Source organism: Culex quinquefasciatus, chromosome 2, assembly GCF_015732765.1.
Source record: "Culex quinquefasciatus strain JHB chromosome 2, VPISU_Cqui_1.0_pri_paternal, whole genome shotgun sequence".
Classification (NCBI taxonomy): domain Eukaryota; kingdom Metazoa; phylum Arthropoda; class Insecta; order Diptera; family Culicidae; genus Culex; species Culex quinquefasciatus.
Window position 1 is genome coordinate 9,823,033 of NC_051862.1, and position 18,010 is coordinate 9,841,042.

The 18,010-nt window shown below is 39.0% G+C and overlaps 1 protein-coding gene, 1 long non-coding RNA gene and 1 pseudogene across 3 annotated transcripts in view; 2 read left to right on the forward strand and 1 right to left on the reverse strand.

Moving 5' to 3' along the window:
* Positions 1–18,010, forward strand: part of LOC6040189 (phosphatase Herzog) — a 119,849-nt gene that overhangs the window by 32,861 nt on the left and 68,978 nt on the right. The gene's annotated exons all lie outside the window — the stretch shown is intronic.
* On the reverse strand, positions 2,203–3,400 carry LOC6054676 (annotated as a pseudogene).
* LOC119766776 lies at positions 4,677–5,044 on the forward strand. The gene is made up of 2 exons (XR_005277117.1): positions 4,677–4,867; positions 4,929–5,044. It is a non-coding gene; the product is annotated as an uncharacterized LOC119766776 (long non-coding RNA).

Sequence of the window (18,010 nt, forward strand, 5' to 3'; positions counted from 1 at the left end):
GCCACTAAAAATAATACAAAAATGGAAAAAAGAAAAGAAAGTAAAATTTAAATACCTCCATTAGAAAGTTCTGTGGATTGATTGATTAATCCACCAAAAATTACTCGAAAAAATATTTAAATTTTATATAAGCGTCAATTTTTTTAAATATGCGAGAATCTTCATTTTCAATATTTTTGTAAAATCAGGATTAAAAAAAAATATTTTTGTGAAATTTGTGTTGTCTATACTTCTGTGTGGTTCAAACGTTGATTTTTTTGGGCCACTAAAAAATAACAAAAAAAAAAAGGATAGAAAGTAAAATTAAAATACCTCCTTCAAAAAGTTATGTAGGGTAAATTTTGGGTGGATTGATTGATTAATCCACCAAAAATTGCGATGATATTTTTTTTATTTTCTACATTTTTTTAAATTTAGATCTGCTATGTGTACAAGTAAATTTATACTTGCTGGCAAGAATTGGCCACCCAAAATTTATTAATTTTAATTTTCCTTAATTTTGGTTACAAAAGTATAATTACACATTGAAATGGTAAATTTACAAAATTTTCGAAGTAAAACAACAAAGCTACACAGCCTATCTTTGAAAAACGTACAAAACCCTCCGTCCACTGTAACGATATGCCCCGTGCAACGTGGACTCCGAAGGAACGTGAAAAATTGCCCCCTTTATAAACCCGGGCAGACGGTAATAACAAAATTCATGTCATTTCAATAACAAATTTTGTTAAAATAACGGAAACAGTTATTGAATATTCTTGAAAATAAATTTTGGAAGAGAAAATAATAACAGTTTCTGTTATTTTAACAAAAAATATTATTGGGATGATATTCAATTGGAAATGTGGAATAAGATAATAATAACAGTTTTAGTTATGTTTTTCCATTTAATTCCATAATAACAGAAACTGTTATTGGTTTGATATTCCATTGAAAATATGAAATAAGATGCGAATAACAGCTTAAGTTATATTTTTCCATTTTATTGCACAATAACAGGAACTGTTATTGGTTTGTTATTTCATTGGAAATGAGGAATAAGACGATAATAACAGTTTAAGTGATGTTTTTCCATTTTATTGAATAATACCAGGAACTGTTATTGGTTTAATATTCCAAGTCGTAACAAAACCGTAACAAAAAAATAATATATTTGTTTTTCGTAACAAAAAAAAAAATACTTAATCTATTTTTTGCGAAATTAAAACTTGTTCTCAATTTGATATTCACGGACTTGGACGATTTTTTCCACCGTGCGATTTTTGTTTGTTTTTACATGTACTTATGTACTTATAAATTATAACGAATGAATCCTTTTTTAACGGACGTTCTGGCACAAAAAAAAATTACGTATAAGAAACCATAACAACAGTTTTTATTTTACAGAGCGAGTTCAAAGAAGAAAAAACAAACACTTTTTCTTAGGTAAATTAATAAATTGGATAAAAATTGTAGTATTTTTCCATTCACAAAACATTTTAACTAAAAATAAAAGGCCGACAAAGTTTTTTTAAAGGTTCAATGAATCAATTTTCAATGTTCGCCAAAACAAAAAAAAATCAATGAATTCTTTTAACCCTCTACAACCTAACCTCGCCTTTAGACGGGCTTCGATCTAAAAAATCGCTAAAAATCAATTTTCCAACCGATTTTTGATTTTTAAAAAGCATTGGAAAGAAGAACTCTTCAAATTTTAGAAAATGTATGGGTTGGAAGTTTTACTTGTTTTATGTGACTTTGCCAATGTTTTTAAAAATGTCATTTTCTTAGGGGTCAACTTTGGCTGTGTTTTTTACTAACATTTCCTATATTTTCAATAAAAAGAAGTATGCAGTAATTTTTGTCGTGTCCCAGACTATGCCTCTACGCATTTTTTTGCAATTTAAATGATGATGGTGCCATTTTATAGCAGAAAATGTGAAAAACATGCAAAACATTTAAAAAGTGACTGTAAAAACATGAAAAAATTAGATAGGCAAAATGTAATTATATTAGGTGGTAGAAAAGGCCAAATACTACCAAAAATAAACATAAACTAAACAAGATAAATGCAAACTTCAATACTAAAAATAAAACAAGAAAAACAAAACAAGAGAAGTAAAGTTTTTCGTAGAACAAAAGTTGCTCAAAATGACCTCCTGAACACGGGAAAAATAAAAAATTTCGAAAAAAAATTTGGGCAGTAGAGGGTTAAAGGCTCAAGCAGAAATTTCGTACTGCCCATTTATAGCTTTTTTTAATGATCAGCATCAACGGACAGCCGACCAGCCTCTTATACGACCCTTTGCGCGTAGCAGCACCGTCATTCCACCTTAGCTACCGGTGGTCCGCTCACGATCCGGCGGTCTGGATTTCGTGTTCGTTCCAGGTCATCTGCGGGTTGGCGGCACCAGCGACAGCAAAAGCAGCTTCCTCGCTCCAGTTTCCACCCTCCTCGAAGGCCGGTATCGGCTCGTCGGTGCACATCTCCTTAACGGCCGGGAAAGCCTCCAGTAGCGCAGCATGCTTCTGCTTCTGCTCCTTCGGATCACGGGTAAAGTACAGATCGGGCTACAGCTCTCACTTGTTGAAGATCTTTCCGTTAAGCAGCCACCACATCAGACCGATCGGGGCGGATTGCGAATTTTGACGTAGGGCGCTTCTGTTAAGGGCTGGTGATCGGTTATGATCAGCAGCCGTAGTTCACGGAACGCCGGTGTGAAGCGGCTCGTAATGGGGGTCCCTCGATATATTGCGCGAACTAGAGTACGGCACGCTGGCCAAACTGATGCAACGAGATGGCGTATCGATGCTGGCGATGTAGCACGCGACCAGCAGCAGGTACCTCCAAGGTTAATGATGCGGAATCCTCCAGGGCGGCGCTTAAAACGAACGAACCCAATTTGAATTGACGGAGGTACTGCTAGGGTGGATTGTCGCAGCAGGCATCTCGTTCACGTCGTCATTCTTCAGCGCTAGAATGTCTAGGTTTCCCGACATCGTTATGTTCCTGCCCGCAAGCTTTAGATGGTGGTGGTCGTGTGATTTTTGTCCGTGCGGTGCTGCCAGTGGGCCAACCTGCTGATTGTTGCTGGAGGTTGAAGCGAGAATGTTCACGAATGCGGGGACCTGCTTTTTTCGTGACCTCGTCCAGGCCTTGAAGCGATAGCCGGCCGTTTCATCCAGCTCATTAAACTGCTCCTTGGCGCGGGTTAGATTTTCTTTGAATATCTGCAACGGGATTCAGTAATTTTAAAACTCAAAGAGCGTTGTAAGCAACTTACTGATACCCTCATCAATCTCTTTTTGCCAAAAGCCTGAAACCAGAAAGAGCGCGACAACTTGTTTTTTTGCGGTCCAGCTTCAAAAATTAAATTTAATAAATTTAATAAAAACAATCAGCACGACCAGTGAAAACGAAAGTTCCTGACCTTTCCTGACGATCCTTGGATACAATCTACACGGTCACTGAAATACACTTTTTTTGGTAATCGTAGTCGAACTGGAAAATCCTGATAAACCGTATTAAAAGTGCGAAAACGAACTAAGCAAAATGCGATTTGAAGTGTATTTTGTGGTTACTATTCTAATTTGAGAGTGTAAAGTTTGTTTACATTGAACCGGGGGGTGGTGAGGTGGGCCAGGGAACGTTTGGAAACGGAATCTGTCCAAGAGGTCATCTCCAAATGACGTTTCTCTGTTATTATTTTGAAAATACCAATAAGTTACTTTTTTCTCTGATTCACATTACAATCCTTGTAACTTACTCTAGCGTAAACATGATACACACGCCAATGGCCCAATTACAAAGTTATGCAAAAAGTAAATATAAAGTGTAACAAAGTCTACAACCCCTCCCTTCCCTTCTAGCACTCCTAAATGTAATGAAAAATGCAATGCATATGATTTTTAAACGGATTGGTCACGTTCAATATAAAAAAATTAAAATACTTTTGTTCAAGTTTTTATTTCTCATATTTACACTCACGTTATTTATGAACGCCCCCTAATCAAACGTCAACGCACCGATCGCAGCAGGCACTTGTTTGTTTTTATCGTCGCAGCCGTCGCGGCAGCCGCTAGCTGCGTTTCGCGAGTGTAAACACAGTTTATTTCTGTTTTCATGTTTCGCGCGCATGTATTGATTCGTGTCAATTTGTTTAGTGGAAGGAATTATCAAAATTGGCCACCGAAGATGCCGGAAAAAGCTGCCCTTTGTGTTTGTGTCTGGGACCCTTCCCCGCAGCAGCAAAAGTTGTTGTTTACATCTGTGAGTGCTGGCAAAAATGTCCGTGCCCGGAAGGCGGTCGTTTCGTATTAGTGCATTATCAGTGCAGCTCCTGATGCCAGAGGTAAACAAACTAAACCTACTCATTGTCAGTAACATAACCAAACTTTTCGGCATCCTTAGCAATGGTTAAATTAATGCAAATTGCTGCCGGATCTTTTTCTGGAACTCTCCCGGAAAAGATCCGGCAGCAATTTTGTATGTTTGACTTTGCTGAGATTGCCGAAATAGGTAAACAAACCATTTCGTGCATCAGCGAAACGAAGAACTATTGAGTGATTTGTTTTGTTTTGCTTTTTTTCCTTCGTACGAGTCCAGTTTGTGGTGGTCCGATTCGTGGATGTATTTCTAGCGGGAGGAGGCAAGCAGCACTGTTTTGATAAAATCTACTCTTCCACTAGGAACTGCTGCCACCGACGCTGATCGCAGCAAAAGTAGTGATAACAGTAGAGGCACCAAAACCACCTCGGCATGCTCGAGCCTGTCTGGAAGACAATCGTTAAGTTTGTCACGAAAGCACCATTTCCTGGTGGGCGTTTTACAAGGCCGGAAAACAACTTCTAAATGAAAAACGACGAGAACAAATATCACCTGAGCAAGGTAAGTTTTGATTGTTCAAGTTTAACTCTAACCAAGTTCTAATCATTCTTTATCCTTCCAGAAAAAATGCACCGATGCTCTTGCTCTCCAAACAGCTCCATACAGTTGAGACCGTCGAAGATGCTGTTCCACTTATGGTTTTGTTGTGAGATATTCTTTCTGTAGTTTTGAATATCACCTGCAAGTCTTCAGATAAGTTTTATAATTAAATTTCTATAAAGAATTAGACACTTTGTGATCTCTTTCTACATTTTCAGCATGAACCTCGGTTATTATCAACTACGAGAAAAGAGCAGCCCATCAGGGAAGGGAGTAAAAGTCGTACCAAACCGGAACTGAAGTTTAGCTGAATTCAATCAAAATTTCCGGTAAGTCCTCTTTTAACATTAATTTCAGTAAAAAAAAGGCAGATCATGTATTAAAAATGTTTTTTTTATGCAAATTACAGCTACTGTAACAACACCAGTCTGTTTTTGCATTTTTGACTTTTTTTTTCTTTTTGTAATTTGTTATTTTGCTTTTGTTAGAAACTGTTTCTTAAGATAATCACAGAAAAGCTTAACTGAACTACAGTTTAACTTCCACATCTCCTCAAATAAATTTCGCTTAGAAAATTTGCATGATTTACCAAACAGAAATTTAAATCTAAGAAAAATCTTCTGACTGATAAAAGTAAAGGGGAGGGGGCGGGAGTGGAGACCTAAATGGGTAGAGAGTAATTTAAAACGATTAAAATGTATTTTCAGACTAAAATTTATATTGTGAAAATGTGATAAATTTATAACACTTTTTGTTATGCAATCAATCCATATCCATAACAGTTTTTGTTATTTGGGTGCTCCCCATCCATCGCTCAGAATAACTAACCTTGTTATTCTATTGTTCTGGATTCTATGTTATTAGTATGTTATTGAAATAACAGAGCAATAACAATTTGAGTTATTTTTCGAACAAATCTTTGTTATGGAAATTTGTTATTTTAACAACTAATCCGATCATCCCAATAACGGTTTTTGATCTTCTCACAATATCAAAAACTGACCTTCCCAAGTTATTTCCGTCTGCTCGGGAATAACCCCGCGGAAAGGTGCTACTGGCCAAAGTTGACAGTCTTGCCTTAACGTTATGGTACCTACACTGGCTAGGGCTGAAAAATTTGCAATGTTCGTTTTTCCTGCTGGTAGATATATCACCTTTGGGTAATCTTTTCCTCTACCGGCCTGCGATATACGTAACGACGGACGAACAAACGAGGAAATGCAGGGAGGAAAATACCAAGGATGTTTATTTTAGAGAAAAAAAAAGTTGCATTTTGAGTCACATTTGTTTCGAGGCGGCGTGTTGTGTCGGAATATTTGCATAACCGGAAAGCTGAACTGAAGCGAGCGAGGGGGGTGTTGAACTTGAGCAAGGTTGGTGAAAATTCCTTTTTTGAGATTGGCGCGATAACAATACATTTCAAAGTTTCTATTTTGGATTTCCAAATGTGACTCAACGGAGAAGATTTGTGCTTGAAGCCGAACTTTTTCCCATTGCTTCTCATCAAATTGGCACTTGTTTCAGTGCTGGTACCGGTTCGTCTGGTACTCAGTCGATGCCGCTTCTTTCGAAAGCTCTTATCGCGGTTGGTGCCTTCTCCCGTTGCTTCCATGGCCCAAAAGTACCACTGTTGACCCTCAACTCCTCGACCGAGAGAAAGAGAGTTCAATTGCTCTTTACTCTGTGGATTGGTTCATGGTAGAACGTTTAATTTAAAATCAAAGAATTTTTGTTGCTTCTAACGGAAATTTTCACTTTGCAATTTTTACAGGGTTGCCAGTTTATCTAAATTTATGTCTCAACGAAAAAGTCATTTGAACGACCTGTCCAACGATGTTACGGAAGCCTTTAAATATATTACTTTAAAAGTTGTGCAAATTTCACTTAAAAATCGCGATCTCAGATCAGTGTTGCCAAATGATCAAATTTTGTGGCTTATAGGAAACGTTTCTGAAATGACTTACCTACGGTGGAAAAAAATTGCAACCTTGATACAAAGTAATTCAAACAAGTGTATAAATTTTACTTATCTAAAAACAGTGTTGCCAAAAAGACAAATTTGTATAATTATTGGTGAGAATTTTTAAACACGTTTACACGTTCGTTCTACCAAATAAACAAGAAACATCTTTTGAAAATTATTCTAATTAACCCTCTACTGCTCAAATTTTTTTTCCGAAAATTTTTATTTTTCCCTTATTCAGGAGGTCATTTTGAGCACGAAAAACTTTACTTCTCTTGTTTTATGTTTTTCTTGTTTAATTTTTAGTATTTTAATTTGCATTTATCTTGTTTAGTTTATGTTTGTTTTTGGTAGTATTTTGCCTATTCTACCACCTAATATAATCACATTTTGCCTATCTATTTTTTTCACGTTTTTCAGTCACTTTTTCAATTTTTTGCATGTTTTTCACATTTTCTGCTATAGAATGGCATCATCATCATTTAAATTGCAAAAAAATGCGTAGAGGCATAGTCTGGGACACTACAAAAATTACTGCATACTTCTTTTTACTGAAAATATAGAAAATGTTAGTAAAAAACACAACCAAAGTTGACCCCTAAAATGACATTTTTAAAAACATTGGCAAAGTCACTTAAAACAAGTTAAACTTCCAACCCTGCAATTTTTCTAAAATTTGAAGAGTTCTTCTTTTCAATGCTTTTTAAAGATCAAAAATCGGTTGGAAAATCGATTTTTGACGATTTTTTAGATCGAAGCCCTTCTAAAGGCGGGGTTAGGTTGTAGAGGGTTAAGTACTCATAACTAATGGCAGTGTTGTCAGATTTCCAAAAAAATACCGGAACCGGTTTTGACAAAATTTATAAATCTTAATTAAGTATGCATAACTTATGACAGTGTTGCCAGATCTATTACAAATAAATTTGGCCTAAAATGTTTAGCAAATATTTTTTAAAGGCTGCCTAAAAATGAGGTTCTGGAATTCTTTTTCCTACAGAATAAAAACATTTTACCAGTTCAGTAGTGCAGTGTGGTCAGATCTTCAACAAAAAAAAAATAATCACAATTATTTTTATAAATTCCAATGAAGCTTCCCTAACAATTGTCATTGTTGCCAGATCTTCTGAAAAAATCGCATCTGAAATGTTTGCTAAAATTTTTTTGCTGAAAGATTTTTTTAAATTTACAACAATGCCGGAAAGTTAAAAAAAACTACCTAATTTCTCATAACTCATGACGGTGTTGCCAGATCTTCAATAACAACCAGTACAAACGTTCGGAATTAAAGTGGAAATCTTGCTTTATTAAGCTTTGTAAATCACAAAGTTTAAGCCAAATAATGATACATTTCTGCAAAGTCAAACACCACCATTCCAGTTTGACAGCTCGCCCAGAGCAGACGTGTGTCCTTTGATTGGAGCTTAGCGCGTTTTTGAAGGTGTTTTTTCTAACTTTCGCCGACGGCCATGGCGGCGGCCGCGACGGTGGAGAGTGAGTGGACGGAGCACAGGACTGAGGATGGAAGGCCGTTCTACTGGAACGCGGCCATGAAGAAAAGTGTGTGGGAGAAACCGGACGGGTTCCAACCCAAAAAGCAGGCGGTGACGGGCATGGAGGTGGAAGACTCCGAAGGAGGACGAGAGGACGGGGGCGAATTTCGTCCCGTGGTCAAGGTTCGGCGCAGGAAGGCTAAGGAGGAGATCAACGTCGGTGATGGCCAAGAAGTGGAGAAACTGCTCGGCAACAACAAGTTCAGTCCGCTAGCGGAGAAGAGCAACAACAACAACAATGCGAACCCAGCAGCAGAAAAAACCACCCCCGTGGTTCCAGCACCCGGCAAGTCGGCCGGGGAGAAGAAGCAGCCGCCGCTGGTGGTGAAAGAGACGAGCTTCGCCAGCCTTGCGAAGGTGATGTCGTCATGTGATGTCCAGCCGGAACACAAACTGACGCGGTACGGCACCAAAATTACGTGCTTCTCGAGCGACGACTTTGACACGGTGCAAGCCCACCTGATGAAGAACAAGGTGCAGTTCTACACGCACGGAAAGCGCAGTGCGAGACCGCACCGGGTAGTGTTGCGAGGTCTCCCGAACGCGGAACCAGATTACATCAAGGAGCTGCTCAAGACGGAACATCAACTGGACGCCTTGGCAGTACACGCCATCAGGCGGAAGCAGCAGCTTCCCGCCATCGATGAGACGCCTTTCATCGTGCTCTTCCCCAAGGGGCACACCAGTTTGAAGGAGTTGAGTAGCAAGGTAAAGAAAGTGGGACCAGTCGTCGTCCGGTGGGTGGCCTACCGCAACAAAGAACCGCACGTGACCCAGTGCAAGAACTGCTTGCAGTTCGGTCACGGAACCAGTAACTGCCATCTCAAGCCCAGGTGCAGCAGCTGTGGGGGTCCCCACAGCACAGAAAAGTGCAAAGCAGAAGAAACGCAAGCCAAGAAATGTGTCAACTGTTCTGGATCCCACGAGGGTCTGGACCGCAGCTGTCCCAAACGTGCGCAGTTCATCCAGTCGAGGCAGCAGGCGTCCAAGCCGAAGCCGCCAGCATGGAAGAAAGACAAACAGACTCCGGCAGAAGCTGTGTTTACCGCGGCGGATTTTCCTCCGCTACCTGGAGCGGTACCGGAAGAGAAACATCCTCGTCCCGCAGGAAGAAGTAGCGAAAATACTGGCGCCGGCGCCGGTGCAACCCCGAAGGAGCAACAAGGTGAACGGATGCTGTACAGCGAGTCGGAGCTGTGGGCCATTTACCGAGAATACAGAGTTCGCTTGAGGCAGTGCAAGACACCCGAGGAACAGATTGACGTGATCGCACACTTGCTGACACATGGCACGAGAAAATGATCATCTAATTCAGTTACAGTTTTTTTTATTCTATTATTTATTATTTGATGTACTCTTGATCCTCGGTCCTAACCTGGTCGCAGCACCTAAAAGGACCTAATAAAAATAAGTTGCGAAGAAAAAAAAAAAAAAGTCGAACACCACAAACAACTCAAACAAAACGAACCCCACATGAGTGTTGAACTTTGAAAGCCGGGCCTCCCCACACATGACTTCCAACCGAGCCCCTTTTGATGTCATTCTGGGAAAGTTCACGATCATTAATTTGGCATCGAAATGTTTAATCCGGACCGTCTTCGAAGCTGCCTCTTTTTCGCAATTTCAATTTCAAGAGAAATCGTGCGGTTTTCTTCAGAATGCTCATAATTCCTAACGAGCACAACGATGAACGACTCAAAGTTAAAAGTACTAATCATGGCTTATAGTAGGTGACAAAGATTACCAGCCAAAGGGGGAGGGGGCACCCATTAGTGTTGGAGCCCAGTTTAATGACAAAATCCCTCTTCGAGAAAGACAAACACACTCGAGTTCTTCCGCCAGGGTCGAAGTTGTTGTGATACCGGGGTTTGTCGTCGTCGCCGTAGTCGTAAAAAGAAGAACCACACCAGAGAGTTCCTCCGGGAAAGGAGGAAATGCCATTTCCTGATGAGATCTGTCACTCAGTCACCGGCTTGACGTAGTTGTAATGGAATCCGACATCATTCACTGCTTAAGCAAGGTCGTGAAGTTTAAGGTTAGAAAATTACGTGTTTTCCTAACTTAGACTTTGCTGACCTTGGTTCTCCAAAAACGTTGCCTTGGCATGCCAAAATCTACAAGTAAAGGTAGGAATAGAACAGCGAACTGTCAAACGTGGAATCGTTCTAACCTTAACTAAAAGGTCTCGCCTCTTGTTTGGGTGTTCTAATTTGTCTGTCGTTTTGTTCCCTGCCAGTCCCGGCCTGGAATGCCGCTTGTGTTGTGTACAAACAAACAACTCTTCTTCTGATGGAAGACCTTTTCTGTTTGGGGTGCGATTCCGGCCGAGGTGACTATAAAAATTTAACGACTTTAATCTTCTTCCCTCGTTTTTTTTTTGGGAATTACCAGATGGGGTTCCATGTACCAAGTGTGAACCCAAAACCTGGTCCATAATGACTAAATCAACCGGAATGGACGTAATGAACGGTTGTAAGTAAGTGGAGGTATTTTGGGAAAAGCGGACTAACGAAAAATGTACAAGATCAAAGCGAACGTTTTTCGGGTATCCAAACACTTCCTGGGTGAACACCCCCGCAACTTCAAGGTTTGGGTCAGCGCGCTGAACCCTCGAAAATATCCGCTTTCCGAGAGTTTTTCCGGAGCGTGAAAAATCCGAAAAATGAAGAGGCGCCTCTCCTCGGCTATTACGTTAGCAGTGACCTCAACCATCTGTTGTTCCGATCCTGGTCTGGGAAGTAAAATAAACTGACGTGGACGAGCACCCCGAACCAAACAACACGAAAATAAGCAGCTTTGCTGGCGTTTGGTTCTAAAATTAGTTCGACTACTCTCTGGCGGAGGCACGGAGGGCAAAAATAAACTCTTTTGTTTCGCATAGTTGGCGCGTACGTAAGTAGGGTAGGGGGAGGCTAGTTGGGACTAATCTGGGAAGATCTATCTGAACACGACTTCAACAGGTCCAACATTGGTCGGCGAACCCCCTGTAAATCCCCACAATCATTTTCAAGATCCACGCTTGACTTGGTCTACCGAGTGTGTAGACGTCCAAGTCCAAGTTTGAGATCTCTCTGACGGTCACATGATATGCAACACATCATGACGGAATCTCTGGCTCTAGGGGAAGACGTGGAAGAAATCCTATACCCCAGATGTCCGCCGGCTTGACGTTCGCAGCGGAGTTTTGATACTTGTTTGTTTGGCCAACAAAGCCGGCTTACAGATTCCCTGCCTTAAATCAATTTAAGGGAAAATTTAGGTACAAGAACCTGGCAAATCACCAATTTGTCCAACCTTGTACCAGCTGTCAACGAACTAGTCAAGTCTGTTGACACAAGCTACAAATCCATGTAACGTAATCTCCGAAGCATCCCCCAGCAGATTTGAACAACCTCAAGTACACACCAGGAAACGCGCGACAACTAAAATAATAATAATTACGCGCGCCCCAAACGAGATCACACGGGTATGTGACGGAAATATCTTCCCTCCGCTGTATTCTTCAAGATGATGATGATGATGATCATGTGGTGATGTGACTCTACCCTACATATCCATACAGGCGCTCGGAGCGATGGCGTTGGAAAATGTCTCTTTAATAAAATTAGATTACAGTGCACGAGAGTGCGGTGATGATCTCGGATGGGTGGCACACTTCGTATTTGGAGCAATATTGCTGTCATTATGGGCATCGTAACCGTCAACTTGGAGTAGTGTCCTAGTTGTCAATGTTGTGATAAAGTCAACGTTGATTGAATTTGATATAAATAGGCTGATACATCCAAAGACAGTATAAAATGTAATTTTTTTCTTGCTACCTTACACGATACCTTGTTTAGCAAAACATGCATTTGGCACGATTTTTAAATTCTTATCACTTGAAAATATCATGTCAATGGTTGCAACACTTGCTTAGAGCGTATCCTATACCTTAAATCTTCCCAAAAACCGTCCAACTCCAAGCGAAACTTACTTGGAGATACTGTGGAGATTTTCCCTTATCCCCTTAAAAAGTGGAGCATCAATACTTTCTGTCTTCCAAATCCATTTCCGGCAATGGATGGCTGTTATGGTGGAGAGAATCTGGTTCGCAATCATTACAACACTTTACATGACGAAATCCAGTCCGCAACTAGCTATAATCATCGTCTCTTAACGAAAATGTAGCTGGTAGGGAAACTATACCCTTTTTCAGCCTATTTCTATTATCGGCATATCAGCACTTTGATCATGAATTACAGCTTTCATTAAGTGTTTTTGACTGTTCCAAAGTAATAAATAGCTCAAATAAAGGTGAGCAAGCAACTCTCCATTGTTGATACATCTGAAAATGTTGATTTAATAGCGGAAATCGGCAAAAGTGATGAGAATAGGTCGAACGGCTTAGAGTGATTAAAATGGGTATATTTCCCCTACTTCGTCCACTGAAGTTTTTTTTTAATGTCGATCATCCGAATTGCCGCCTATTTCGATGGTCGTTTCCAACGTCCGAGTCCAGTAAGGAACTGACCGTACAATATTACCAATTACAAACAATCTACCAAAAACGTAAATTTCATGTAAATTTTACAGCGTTTTTTTACCAACTTTTCTGAGAGATTACGCAGTCAAGATAAATTACAAGCAACGTTTGCAGCAATAAAGGTCTCTTCCTGTCACATCTGACAGCCCAAAAGTTACGACGTCGAGACCGCAAGCGCGTTCGTGACAATCGAAAGTTTGGTCGACCCATTTCGGGCCAGTCACGGGAGACATGACCTGAGCGGACTCATCATTATTCGGCCATGTTAATGAATTTCAATCGCCCAAACGGCAATGATGATGGTCGGCCTTTGATGGCCACCGGGGGACCCGGCACGAACCGGCGATAAGTTTCTTCGGCCGGATGGTCATCGCAGAGCGTTATAGTCCCCTCTTGGTTTGACAAGAACGTGACTAAATGTTGTCGAGTGACGAAAGGACGAAACTTACAGTTACAACTCTCACAATGACACACTAGAGTGTGGTAGCTTAATTTACATAAACGGAACACGACAACCTGGGACGGGACGGCTGGATAGAGTCTTCTTTTTGAGTGTTTACGTTTGTATTCTTCTTCTGTTTTTTGCAAGAAAATTCGTGTTCGAAAACAAATATCAAGCAATCTGTGATTCAGATAGCTTGACAATTCAAATTTTCTTGATGATGTTTTTCAACTCAGTGCTCAAGCATGTGGATGACTTTTTCTTTGGTTGAAATGTTGTTTAGTTTCTCCTCGCAGATTTTTTTTGAATTTGGCTGTTAAAATATGCGGTTGGACGTGGGTGGAGAATCCTGAGTTTATGTTCCATCGTTTTACGGTGGATCCGTTCCTAAGGAGCTGCCGGATACAAATTTCTTGAAAAGGTTGGCAAATCATAGATGAGTCAAAAAATGTTCACTTCTTCAATTTTTAATGTGTTTTCTATATGAAAGATTTTTAATTTTCATTTGGATGTGAAAAATGCAATACGATTTAAATGCGTTTTCTTACTTCAATCTAAAAAAAATCCTAAAAAGCCTGCAAGCAAGCCTGCAAGTCATTAAATGGAAGGGGAGATTTTTTTTTTTATCTGCTCCTTTCGTTGTCCCGTTACGCAAAGAAAGTAAATAAATCTTTCCCAGTTCCCCAAAGAGGAGCACGTCGAATTCAATGGCAATTTTTACTCAATTTTAAAGAAAGTTAACATTCCTTAGGTCGCACGCCCTAAGGTGTCAGAATCGAAAGAAATGGCTGGCAAAAATTCAAAATTGTACCATTTCATTCACTTCAAAGAGCAAAAAAGTTTGTTTTTCAATGTGTGGCAATGTGTTGAAATAAAAAAGTGCGAAAAAAATCAAATAGGCTAAACTGTGGCCATTATTTTTGTTTGCTTTTTAAATCCAGTTCTACAATGTTGTTTCTTCACGCCACATTTTAATTTCATGGGAAGCACAGGTTTAATATTGTTCAATCTAGATGACATTTCTATGTAACGCGCAAAAAAAAAAAAAAAAATAACAATAGTTTTCAATGGGCAAAAGAAATAGTCGGTTCATGAAATGTATTGTTTTTTAAAATGAAAATGCTGATAAGTCAACATTCGGTGTACGATAGAAATAAATGCCTTTCAATTGAAAATATTTTAATCAATCTATTAATGCAATTTTCAATTATTTGTGAAATTGATTTAAAATTGTTTTATTTTTTTTCAACTCAAATTACAATACTTCTCATTTTCTCCTCATAAGAAAGGACTGGTTCAGGTTGACAGAAGCGGCCATGTTGAAAGTGGTTTAGTTTGACAATAGGTTTTTTTCTCTTTGTTTATCCCATCCCAGACGACAACCAGCGCGGTGACAATGAGCTAGGAAAGTTGTCCGTTGGGAGTTGGGACACTGAGAAAAATTTCAACTTTATTTTTATGAATATTTAAAGCAAAATCGTAAATATCAGCGATTAAGGATTTGAAGTTGATAAATTTTGTCGAAATATTTTTTTCAGTGTCTTCAGAGGTGACAGAAACACTTGCCGGTCGAACCGCGAGAAGGTGTCACGTGCACTGTGGGAAAAAATCTACGACCAACGGGTAGCTCAATCTAAGTTGGATCAAGGGCTTGAGCAAAAGGGCCTGGTGTTGTGATTTTTAAACGTTCTTTTTTTCTTCTGATGGTCGCTCGGAATGCTTCTTGTGGCCGATTTGCATAATGCGGTATTAATTTTTCAAACTGTGAGTACAAAAAAAGATAGTGTTCCGTTGGGGCGTGCCGGGCTGACCTTGAAGACTGGGGCCTTCTGTGTGTGCAGTTGCGGTACCATTCCGGGCATGGTAAACTTATAAATAAATTGCTGGAGCTTATTGCAAAGTAAAGGGCTCACGCGGGGTTATAAAAATCAATGGTCGTAAGTGTAGCGCGGGCACAGGAAACCTGGCGGAACACGTTGTTTTCTGTAATTAGTGCAAATTACACGGTGGAACGGAATAACAAGTAACGTTTCAAGTGAGGGGTTATAACTGCGGTAAACCAACAAACGTCACCCTGAAGACCTATACATTCATCAACCTTTAAATGTCAACGACATTCCTTCTCCAAACGAAATACCAAGTGTCTCCACTGCAGCCACCAACAATGGAGACGCACGGTACTTTAGTAAAACTTGAATAAAAATCCCATCAAATCAATAAAAAGTGAAACCTGCGGGACACCAGCTGCTCACACTGTTCCCGTTCCGGTTCCCGTGAATGCCAGACCACTTTGACAGTGGTCCAGAGACCATTCTCTGTGTGTTCTTGTGTGGGGGTACAAAAATGTGTAATTATTAAATGCAATAAATTATCACCGCAAATAAACATTTGCACCAGACACATTCCAACAGCATCCATTACTAGCAGAAGGCAGCAGCAGTGCATGGACGGGACGGTGATGATGAAAGTCATCTGGTGTGCTGGGTGCTTGGCCAGAACCGGTAGCTTGTGCTTGTGAGTGAGGGTGAGGTAGACAACTCGTTCTACTTTTTCCTAGGAAAGCTTTTATTGCTGTTTGATTCAGTGGGCATGGGGAAGCTTACATTGTAACGTGCCGGCATTGAAGTGAGGGTGTTTTTTCCTATAGAGAGTGAAAAGATTCCTGTTTGCCTGCCTATTGAGTTGTAAAAAGGATCTGGAATGGGTTTTGAAATGCGTAGTTTTACTTATATTGCTGAGCAGTAACAATCAATTTGTTCGCTCTACAGCTTTGCCTTGGCTTTCTCGATTGCGAAATTCCTACTCGATTCCGACCGGGATTCGAACTGATGACTTTTGGATTATGCGTCCAACTGCCTACCAGCGACTCCACCTCTAGGTTAGATCGGGGCCATAATTTACTTCCCCGTCCGACGGAAGGCGTGATCACACAAATCTCGTCTTGAAAAAAGCCACCGGAACCGTCTGGGATCGAACCCAGTCCAACTGGGGTGATAGGCAACCACGCTTACTACTGCACCGGTAGAGCAGTTTTTTAAATAGATTTTTTAATCAAAAACAAATTAAATAACTTGTGGACTTCATAAAATAATCAAATAAATCCAATAAAAAATGTATTCAAAGTTTTTAGCAACTATTTGAATCGATTAAAAACTATTCAGAATACATTTTATAACTTTTTCCAGTTTTTTAAATGAGACACAAGCATTTCAAATATTTCGATTTTACTTAGTTCTTGTTATCTCTCATTTATCAGGTTTTTCAAAGGTTATTTTGTAACTTTTCTTCCTCCTGAACAATTAGTTCTTTTTTACCGGCCAATTCTTGTCAAAAATGACCAAGGAGGTATTATACTGAATAAAAAACCAAACTCGAACCTTTTGACAGTTTGCCTGCATTTGTTTGCAGCCAGCATTCATTTTGCTTTGCTTGTGAGTGTGCTGCAACAAAGGTTGTGAGTTTGGCCAACTGTCAAACACGAAATAGTGCGTGTTTGTTTGTCATAGTATAATACCTCCTTTAGGAAAGCAATTGTATCAATGAAATTGTTCAATCAACGAAATAAATTATTTGAATTGAACAATCCTTAGAATATAGAGTAATAAGAAAAAAGTGAAAATTGGCAGAAAATAAATATTTTCATGGGTGCTAATATTTTTATATATTTTGTATACAAAGCAATTGAAAACATAACATTTTAGTCATTAGGGTGGTTCCAAAATTAAAATTTACAAACAACCTCTTTTTAAGAACAAACTTGTTTTAAAATATTTGTTAGAATTTTAGGGGTAAAGTTAGGGACCTACAAATATAGACTAACATTTAAAAAGATCGCATGAAACTTAAAAATTCCGTCTTCGCCGTGTCTGGACCAACGAGCCAACTTCTGAAAATATGTTCATCGAAACGCCCGAAAAAATACACTTCGTAATCAAAACCAGGAATATAAAGAAAATTCCGAAATACAGTCTTTCTGTTAAAAAAATAAAATGAGAAAAGTTGTGAAAATAAGCATATTTTCAACAATTTTTACATAACTTCAATAAATATATAAGCATTAATTTCTTCGTTTTAATACAAACATTTTGATATTAAAAAAAAACATGAAAATTAAGCTTGGTGTTTGAAATCTGGATTTTTTTTATTGTTTTTACTCTACGACAACGAACGAATTCGAGTTTAATTAGTTTTTTTTATTCTTTGAAAAAAAGTTTGGTTCAGTATTTTTTTGAGTTTTGTCTTCTCTCAAGCAAAACCTTTTTCATGCTTTACCTTCAACTATTAGACTGTTTAAATTAGTAAAACTTGTAAATTAAAGTTTTTTTACTTAAAATATAAATCATTGTAAATTTTCTAATATGTTTGATGAAACAATTCAAAACAGTGACAGAAATGATTTAACTTTTTTAAGAGTACACAGTAAAAAAATGTGTAAATTTGGAAGTTGTAATTTTGGGAGGTTGAATATTATCTCTTTTTGATGTAATTTTACCTCAATTTCGACTGAAAAGGAGACATTACACCAGAAAAGTGGTAAATATACACAGTGTTGGACGTAATATTACATTTTTTTTTACATAAAAGATGTACCCCTTTTTTCTATGTTTATAGAACCTGTACAAACTAA